The sequence below is a fragment of the Cannabis sativa genome, chromosome 4 (genome assembly GCF_029168945.1).
Source record: "Cannabis sativa cultivar Pink pepper isolate KNU-18-1 chromosome 4, ASM2916894v1, whole genome shotgun sequence".
Lineage (NCBI taxonomy): Eukaryota > Viridiplantae > Streptophyta > Magnoliopsida > Rosales > Cannabaceae > Cannabis > Cannabis sativa.
Window position 1 is genome coordinate 5,083,117 of NC_083604.1, and position 9,716 is coordinate 5,092,832.

The 9,716-nt window shown below is 37.9% G+C and overlaps 1 non-coding gene across 1 annotated transcript; it reads left to right on the forward strand.

Moving 5' to 3' along the window:
* Window positions 1-414: 414 nt before the first annotated feature.
* Window positions 415-521, forward strand: LOC133037540 (small nucleolar RNA R71). The gene has a single exon (XR_009687627.1). It is a non-coding gene; the product is annotated as a small nucleolar RNA R71 (small nucleolar RNA).
* Window positions 522-9,716: the final 9,195 nt, after the last annotated feature.

Consider the following 9,716-nt stretch of genomic DNA (forward strand, 5'->3'; position numbering starts at 1 on the left):
GAACCCCTGTTGGTTGTGCCCATAATTATTATTTTGGGAGTAGTTCCCAATGGCTTTTGCTTGATCCATTGGCAAATTATCCACATCTGCCTGACACTCTGAAAAGTGATGGTTGCCTCCACATATCTCACAAATAACTTGGGCTTGTTTAGCTTGCCCTGCAATCAGCTTTGTCAAGGCCTCAACTTGAGCTGTCAACTTTGTGATGGCATCAACCTCTTGCACACCAGCTACTTTTTAGTTTGACTTCTTTCAGTTGGCCACTGCTGATTATTTAGAGCCATCTCCTCCAATAGATCGTAAGCCTCATTAGCACTCTTTCTCATAAAAGCTCCACCAGCTGCTGCATCTATCAGAGTTCTAGTGTTACCAACCAACCCGTTGTAGAAATTGTGAACCAGCATCCACTTCTCTATGCCATGATGAGGGCATTTTCTGATTAGATCTTTAAACCTCTCCCAAGCCTCATGGAGAGATTCATTATCTTGCTGACAGAAGTTGTTAATTTCACCTCGCAACTTGGCTGACTTTGCTGGAGGAAAGAACTTTGACAAAAATTTCGTGGCTAAGTCATTCCAAGTGGCAATAGAGTTGGGTGGCAGGGAATTCAACCAGCTCTTGGCTCGTTCTCTGAGTGAGAATGGAAACAGTCTCAGACGAATGGCATCATCACTAACTCCATTGACTTTAAAAGTCTCACACAGTTCCATGAAGTTCGAGAGATGCAGATTAGGATCTTCTGAAGGGAGTCCACCAAACTGGACTGAAGACTGCACCATCTGGAGTATGGCAGGTTTGATCTCAAAGTTATTCGCATCCACTGCCGGTGGCCTGATACATGACTGCACTCCAGTAAGAGTAGGGAGAATGTAATCTCTCAAGCTACGGCCATTAGCTTGATCTTCCACGGCGCCTCCATTATTACCGTTATTACCCCCATTGTTTCCAGCATTATTGTTCACATTGGCAGCCATGATCTCTGATGTTTCAGCAGTTGCTGAAACTCTTTCTTGCCTCTTGTTCTTTCGGTTCCTCCTGCAAGTTTTCTCGATTTCAGGATCAACTGGTAATATGACTGCTTGTCCTTGACGGCGCATGCACTTAGGATTCCTGAAATAAATCAAGAAAATATTGCAAGAAAAAGGTTAGAAAAATCAGCAAGAGAAAATATACCAAAGTAGAAGTTAGTATAATTTTATGTAATATTAATCTTTAACAATTCCCCGGCAACGGCGCCAAAAAACTTGTTGCTATATTTTATAAACGCTACGCAAGTATACGCAATCAAGTAGTAAATCTCACACAGGTGAGGTCGATCCCACAGGGAATTGGATTAAATACCACTAAATTATACTTATGATTCTATTCGGCAAATCAAAAGCAATTATGATTTAAAAACAGTAAAATATGAAAGAAATTCAGAAAACTTAATAACACAATTGAAAGTTGAGCAAGATGAGATAATAGGGAGGAGAATCCTGTTGTTGTTTACCCAAATCGTTAATGCTTAATTACTATCCTATTCTTGGAGTGAATGACAGATTATGAAATAACCTAGCTCCTTTCAGATCTTCTAGATTCTAAATCACATGTTATCTAATTAATTCCTTAATTAAACTAACATGAAATCAGCATTAAGTAATAATCTACTCGTCACATAAGTCATGCAAATACTTTCGTTTCACATAGAACATCGATTATCTTAATTTTAGCATTCTCAATTCTCACTTTTCAGATTTCGAATTGAGATCATAGAGCATGCACAAGGTGATCAATCTTAAACATGAAATTAAGAACAAATTAAGATAATTTCACAAACAAGAATGAAGGAATGGCAATTAAACATTAACTAGGCAAAACATTAAACAACAATCATCATCCTCCCTAAATGGGAAATTTAGTTCAGAAACAAATCCATAACCATTCCTATAGCAATATTCAACATAAAGAAATTAAAGAGGAATAAAGAAAAGAACTGTTGGTGGATGGATTCTGGATCTTCACTTCAATCTCTGTGCTCTTCCTGACGCTCTCTGCTGTGTTTTAGGGTTCCAAATCGCTCTCCCAGACTTCCAATCGCAGTTTTCTATTTATCACTAAAATTTAGGGTTCGATGGACGAAAATGCCCCTGGTCCGTACGGGATCTCGCCGCGGCTAAGCTTCCTCTCGCAGCGGCGAGATAATTGCAAAATAGGGGTCTCTCTGTAACTCTTAAATGGCCGCGGCGAGACTCTTCATCGTCGCGGCGACTGTGCCTTTGAAACCCTTCGAGATCTAGCCGCGGCCAAGTTGTGTTTAGCCGCGGCCAGATGTGCACAATTACTCAGAAATTGTGTTTTCTTCGGCTCAGCACGTCTTTTAACGAATTTCTGCACCCGAGACCTCTTTTATTCCAAAGAACCTGAAAACATAGAAAACAAGCGTAATTCCGTCCCAACACAGCTAAAAACGCATATAAATTAGATCCAAAACATAGGCTAAAATTAGCCTAACAAGGTGTCCAGCTTGAATTGGGACCACATAACACAATACCTCATCCTCATATTTGCCAATTCAGAAAGATACCAAAACTTGTTTGGTAACTCTCACTTCACCACTATCATTCAACCACTGCAACTTGTAAGAACATGGATGTTTAAGCGTTGGAAGTCCAAGCTTCTCAACCATGGATGAACTAGCAACATTAGTACAGCTACCCCCATCAATGATCACACTACATACCTTGTTTTTCACATGACAACGAGTATGAAAAATGTTCTCACGCTGTACCTCTTCTTCCTCTTCTTTTGCTTGCGAGTTTAATGCTCGTCTGGTGACTAGTGCAAGCATGTCACCGTATTCTGGCCCATACTCTTCATCTTCTATAGAAGCATCTTCCAATGGTGGCATATCATCAAGCTCTTCTTCATCTTCAGAATCTACTTCACTATTTTCCCGAATCACCATAATTCTCTTATTTGGACATTGGCTAGCTATGTGTCCTCGCCCTTGACATTTGAAAAACTTTATCTCACTAGAACGAGATGAAAGAGAGGTTGCTTTTCCTTGAGGGGTTGTAGTTGCGGTGGCTAGTTTGGGTGCAGAGGATGAACTAGGTTGATCCTCTTTCTTTGGGAAGTTTGACCTCCAAGGTGTTGTATTTGGATTGTGTGGACTCGGCCTTGGCTTTGAGCTCGAACTATCCTTCTTGAGTTGTCTTTCAACTTTGATTACCATGTGCACCAAATCTTCCAATTCCACATAATGGTGTAGTTCCACGATATTAGCAATCTCTCGATTCAATTCATTCAAAAACCTTGCCATTGTTGCCTCCCGATCGTCTTTCACATTGGCTCTAATCATAGCCATCTCCATCTTCTTGTAATACTCATCAACACTCTTGTAGCCTTGACGAAGACCTTGCAACTTGAGGTACAAGTCTCGATAATAGTGAGATGGTACAAAATGCCGCCTCATTACCCTCTTCATAGCCTCCCAAGAGTCAATATCTCGTTCTCCATTCCTCCACCTGTTAATGAACATCTGATCCCACCAAACAATAGCATAGTCAGTAAATTCAATGGCAGCAAGTTTTACATTTTTCATTTCAGAATAGTTGTGACAATCAAACACCAATTCTATGTTCTTCTCCCACTCCAAGTATGCTTCAGGATCACTCTTCCCTTGAAAAGAGGGAATTTTTATCTTTATATTTCCCAAATAATTATCTACCTGGTTCCTAGCTTCTCTATCCCGACCATACCTCCTATGGTTACCTGCTGGTATCCCATCAAACTCTTCATCAGAAATTATCCCATCCCCATCTAATTCATTATCATCCCTTTGGTGAACCCTATTCCTCTGTTGCCTCCGCTGGGTTCCCTCTTCTACTCTATTTAACCTTGCATGTATTTGTTCACACTCCTCTCGCATCATCCTCCTCATCTCCCCCATCAAAGCTTGAAGTTGTAAATTTGGAACCGTAGGTGGTGTAGTCTCATTACCAGTATTTTCTTCTAGAGCTTTTGACATGATTGAATTCTACAAGAATAAGTTAGAACAGATAAAGAGAGACCTCACCACACTCCCTCACGTGTTTCACTCAAAAAAAAAAAAACAATTTCACTCAATTCACTCGTGTTTTCACTCAATTCTTTAAGTTCTTTAAAAACTAATCAAACAGTTCAAGAGAGGATTCAAGCAGCAATTCCAACCAAACAAACCAAACAAACACCGATAAAAACTGAAAAAATGAATGATAATTTTTGGAATACTTGTGTGGGGTTTTGGCAAACAAGCCCCTAGACTATGGAGACTAAGAAAATACCAAAAAAAAAATGAGGAGAGGTTTCCAGATTCTATTTTTTTTTTTTGCTCAGTTTCCTTTTCTTTTCTTTTTTTTTTTTAAAAAAAGAAAAATTTGAAGTTTTTTTACTTGCTAATGACACAAAAAAAAAGGAAACCAAGTACATAAGCTTTATGAAACAATTTTGGGAAACCAATGAGAAACAAAAAATAAAGAAACAGATTTATGACACAAATAGGAAAACTAGAATTCAGCAATAACAAATTGGAGTTTATTTTTTAAAATTTCGAATTTCAATAACAAAAAGGGAAACTAATTGACAGAAAATTTTAGAGACAAGAAATCAGCCAAAAAATTTAGAGTTTTGAATTTTTTTATTTTTTTTAAGAAGAAAAGAAAAGCAAAGACACGATGTTTGACACAAGAAAATTATCAGAATGTGGTTCTAACAGTTTTTGAATTTCACAAAGAAAAATAGAAGAGATGAGACACGAATTGACACGAAAATACAACACAAGTTAAACAAAATTATAGCACATGAATTGAAAAGAAAAACACAAAAGGTAGATAGGCCAAACCCGATGATCCTAAGCTCTGATACCAAATGATACGAACCACACTAACAGTTGTGATGAAACCCGATACCAATTATGGCAGCCTCTAAGAATTCTCGAAATTTGGATGTGGAACCGCGACCCAATGCTTAGTTAAGCATGAACCTTGCCATGAAGGAAGACGCCACAAACGGTGGTGGAAATCCATTTGATAAGTCAGGTTGAACGCCACAAGGAATACTCCTTGATAAGTTCGAATAGTTCTCTCAAGAACTCAAGAAGAAAACCTTTCAAAATTTTATTCCAAAATATTCTGATTTTTCAAAGTGTTTACAAGGCTTTATATAGCCAACTTACAACCAAGAAAAAAGGAAACTAAAAGAAAGACAATTTTCCAAATAAAATAAAGACAAAATAAAGGATACAAATTAAAAAGGAAAGCTGCCAAATGTCTTGAAAAACGTGATAAGCTCAATTTGGGTCTAAATTGAGTCTACTTTGATGAGAAGCACAAATCTTTGTTCTCCTTCAGTGTTGACTGCGGTCTCCTCTTGTTTTAAAACTCTGTTGACTAAGTTGTTGAGTTCTTCTTTGAATCTCTTGGCTCGCACCCTCGTCACCGGGCCAATTGGAACTTTACTTGTATCTTTAGCCTTAGTGTTCTCATCAGATACCAACTATCAAACCTATGGGTAATTAAATCAACGCTATTCTAAATGAAGAAATTATATTGGCTATCTTTAAATTGAACTAAGGTTGTACGCTCGGTCCTAAGGACGGTAGGAGACCATCCATAAACACAAGAATTATTACCTCGGGGAGCCCCATCTTTAACCTCGGTGGCTTCCCGAGTGGTTATATTTTTAAAGTAATGGATAAGAGCAACATAGTTGCGGTCTTCTTCATCCTCGTGCACTGGAACTTTTTGCCAAGTAGGGTACTTGGGGGACTTATAGTCATTTGTACATTAGTCCTTGTTAAGAAGAGCGCATGACTTTTAATTATCTGCGTGTAATAAAAAGTCAGCAACTCGCAAACCATATGAAAGGTTAGTCAGAATCTCGTGTCTATTTTGGATTTCAAGTGTTGGAATATGTCTCCTTGCAACAGCTAAAAATATAAAAGAAAAACCAGATTTAGTAAAGTATTAAAATCATAAAAAAGACAACTCTAAATCAAGATTCTGGGAATGATTAATACTTACGTAAATTCTAAATATGGTCGGTGTTAATTGGGTGGAATCTAGTTGTCTAAAAAGAAGTCTTCCTTAAATTAATTTTTGTTGAGAAGCCTCTCTCTGATCGTACGATAATTGATTTGAGTCCCCATGTAGTAAAAGCCTTATGCTCCTTGCTTTCTCGCAAGACAGGCTTTGACGGAGTAAAAGTATAAAATTTCAAGGGGTGTTGGACACTCCAACTTCAAGATATGGTAGAGCGACTTCAAGCAGGCAAGAATCCTATAAGAGTTTGGGGCGAGTTGAAAGGGTGAAATCCCAAGGTAGTTGCAGAATTTTTTGAAATAATCCCTAAAGGGGAGTACAGCTCCTGAAGCCCCTATCTTTGAGGACTCGCTTGTGCTATAACCTTCATCTTTTAAGACACGTTCAAGGGGGAAACAATTAAATTTTCCAGGTGCAACTGAGTAGATGCAACATCCTTTCTCGTTCCTAATGCTACAAGATCTTAGAACATCCCCAACATAAGGGACAATTGATCTGACCCTAGACTTGATCAGTTCTGCTTCAAATGTAGCAGTGACAGTAGGATTCAAGGGCATCTTGGATTTGCGAGCTTTAGGAGCCATAATTTCAAATTCCAAGGCACCTGGTGAAAAAACAACAGTGACTTTGGTAAAAATAATGGCCTTGCTAAGAAAATATCTACTAAGTTAGGTGACTCAGGCCGAGTTACTTCTCGTAGATAACGATGTCTAGCCTCAATGACTTCTTGTAAGAATCGCCTATAGTGGTTAGAAACCTCTTCCTGATTGGTCCTAATAAGATTTTTTCTAATTGTTTTGTCATTAATTTTGACTATGGACTAAGGTTTATGAGTTTAAGGTTTAAAAACTATGCTTGGAATTGAGGATAGTCTGTAACTAAAGGCTTTGGGACTGTAATTTTGAGTTGAATTGAGACATAATAATCACAAAATATAATGCCCAAATTCTTAGAAAAACAGAGCACAGATAAAATCTAGGACCTGCGAATCACGTAACCTTAAAATTTCTAGACCTAGATTACTTGAAAATATATATAAAACTCACTCAAACAACAAATGATACAAAATGAAAAGAAGCATATATAAAGAAATCAAAATGGATAAAATAAAAAGGTTAATAAAAAGAGAAATCACTTATTAGTTTGACGAAAGAATCTGGATCTCGAAGAGCTTCTTAGTGCAAGGGCTTGGATCTTGGCAATTTTGGGATTGAGATATGAAATCGATCGAAGTTTGAAGAAAATAAGTGAGGGACAGTGAGGGCATGCAATTTCAGAAAGAAGATGACTGAGGTTTTTTGGAGCTCTAAAAGCTTCGTGGGTGATACTGACAAAATTGAAGGAATCTTGAATTTCATACCCAAAAGGTGACTACTGTTCGATCACAATGTTGACAGATCGAACGGATGGGAACTATTGGAAAGAGAAAAATCAGAATAATTAATGTTTAAATGGTATATCTCAAAGTTTTGAACTGCCAAAAGAAAACATGCAATTTTTAAATAAGAAAAGTACGATCGTACCCACAAGGCAATTAAAAAGTCCTTTATATTTTAAAAACCACTTTTTAGGGGACAATTGTTATACCCATATTTCGAGCAGTAATATAGTGCTAACACATGTAATATAGCTGGAATACGAACCAGCTTAAATTATGTAAAAAACCGTGTTTTTGCAAATGTCAGTTGTATATAAGAAAATATAAAAACTGTAAGCGTTTGCGACGGCGAAAGTAATTACGCATACACAAAACCGAACGGGCGAGAATATAAAATATAAGCAGAAAAATAAATAACTTGACACAAGAGATTTATACGTGGTATCAGTGTTCTCACGAACACTCCTAGTCCACGGGGCCACGCCCAGAGAATGAAATCAATTAATAAAGTATCAAAATTACAAAGACAATTGACTTAAACAAGTTTAGACTCCCTCTAAAGTATTGCCGCAATCCTTTGTAATCCACTTTATGAATCTGACTTCTTGAAACACCTTCAAGCCCGAACTCCCTTCGTCTTTGAAGTGTGAGTGCTTACTTCCTCCCGAAGTAAGGCTTTAGCAAGTCTTCTCCCGAAGACCAAGTGCTTACTTCCTCCCGAAGTAAGGCTTTATCAAGTCTTCTCCCGAAGACCAATCTCTTGTTCAGTCAAGTAGTTCTTCACAACCTCTAGGATAGAGTAAGAACATAAATAGAACAACTAGAACCTAGATGAACAACTAGGCTCTCACAAAACAAAGAAAGACTCTCTTCTCTCAAAAGATAAATGTAGAAAATGAATAATGGAAGAGGTAATCCGAATGGTTGCTCTCTAGGCTCTATTTATAGATCATAGAAACCAAAGAGGCAACCACAAGATCGAATTAGCAGCTGTACAAAGACTTTCCAAAAACAAACACGATCTGCTACATCAGATTCGGTTGCTGACGAAGCAGATACGCCTGAAACGGAAACTTACTAAAATCGGGTCCGATCTTCTTTCAAAGCTTGATTCCTGCCAAAAACAGATTAGATATTCTGATTGTATCAAGATACAATCGAAATTAATAAGGAAAAGGCAATAATCAAAGTTTCCCTTAAAAGGACAACTTTCCAAAAGAGAATTCCTTCTCTTTTGAGAAGTTTTCAACAAAGGAAAGTTCAGCTGAAAGTGCAACTTTCCAAACAAGGAAAATGGCAACTAAAAACCGAATAAAATAGGTAAGATTTCGAAAATGAATGCATAGCAATCTTACCATAAAAAGGAAAAATTATTTTGTCACCTAACTTGCCAAAAAAGGACTTTACAATCTCCCCCTTTGGCACTTTAGATGAACAAAATAATTTTTACCATAAAGTACCTGCAATGCAAAGTTAGCAAGAGCAAACAATACTACTCCCCCTGAGTAACACAATCGAATATCACAATAAAAACAAAGAACATGCTAACTTTAAACATTAAGTTCACAAGTACTAACAAACCACAACTCCCCCTGAAAAAAAGGGTCCAGAGTTGGGCAACAAAAACCAAAAAATAAATATCTCTCCCCCTTTTTGTTTATCGGAGTGCCAAAGTAAACAAAGAAAAAAATAGACCAAAGTTTAAGTAAACAGAGACAAACTATAACACTTTAATTTTTGTAGAGTTTAATCAAGGTGGACAGTTTCCTGGACATGTCATGCTGGACATCAGCCATTGCTTCAAGACGAGTGTACACTTTCTGAAGTTCAGACTTGACTTCCAGGAGCTCTGCAGCAGCAGAGCCTGAACTTGCACCAGCAGAAGCGAAGAAGAAGCACCAGCCTTTGGCCGTTTTTGGAACACACCATCAAAATATTCAGAAGGTTGGAATGTAGGGCCAGTGATGGGAGGCTCAAGAGTTTCATGTGCTTGGGCCACATTCTTCTGAGAGGATAAAACCTTAAAGATGAGATTTGGAAATACAAGTTTGAAGGTTGGCTTTTTACCTCTTCGAAAGGAGACAATCTGGTTGAGAATATGAGAGGCTAGATTAATGGAAGTTCCAGAGGTGATGCGGTATAGGAGTGTAGCCACTTCTTGAGACACCACGGTCTTGTTCGAATTTGGAACCCAATTGCTTAGTGCAAACCGCATAAGGGAAGCATGAGCAAAAGTGAGGTGAGTAATTCGAAGACTCTCCCCTGGTTTCAATTCT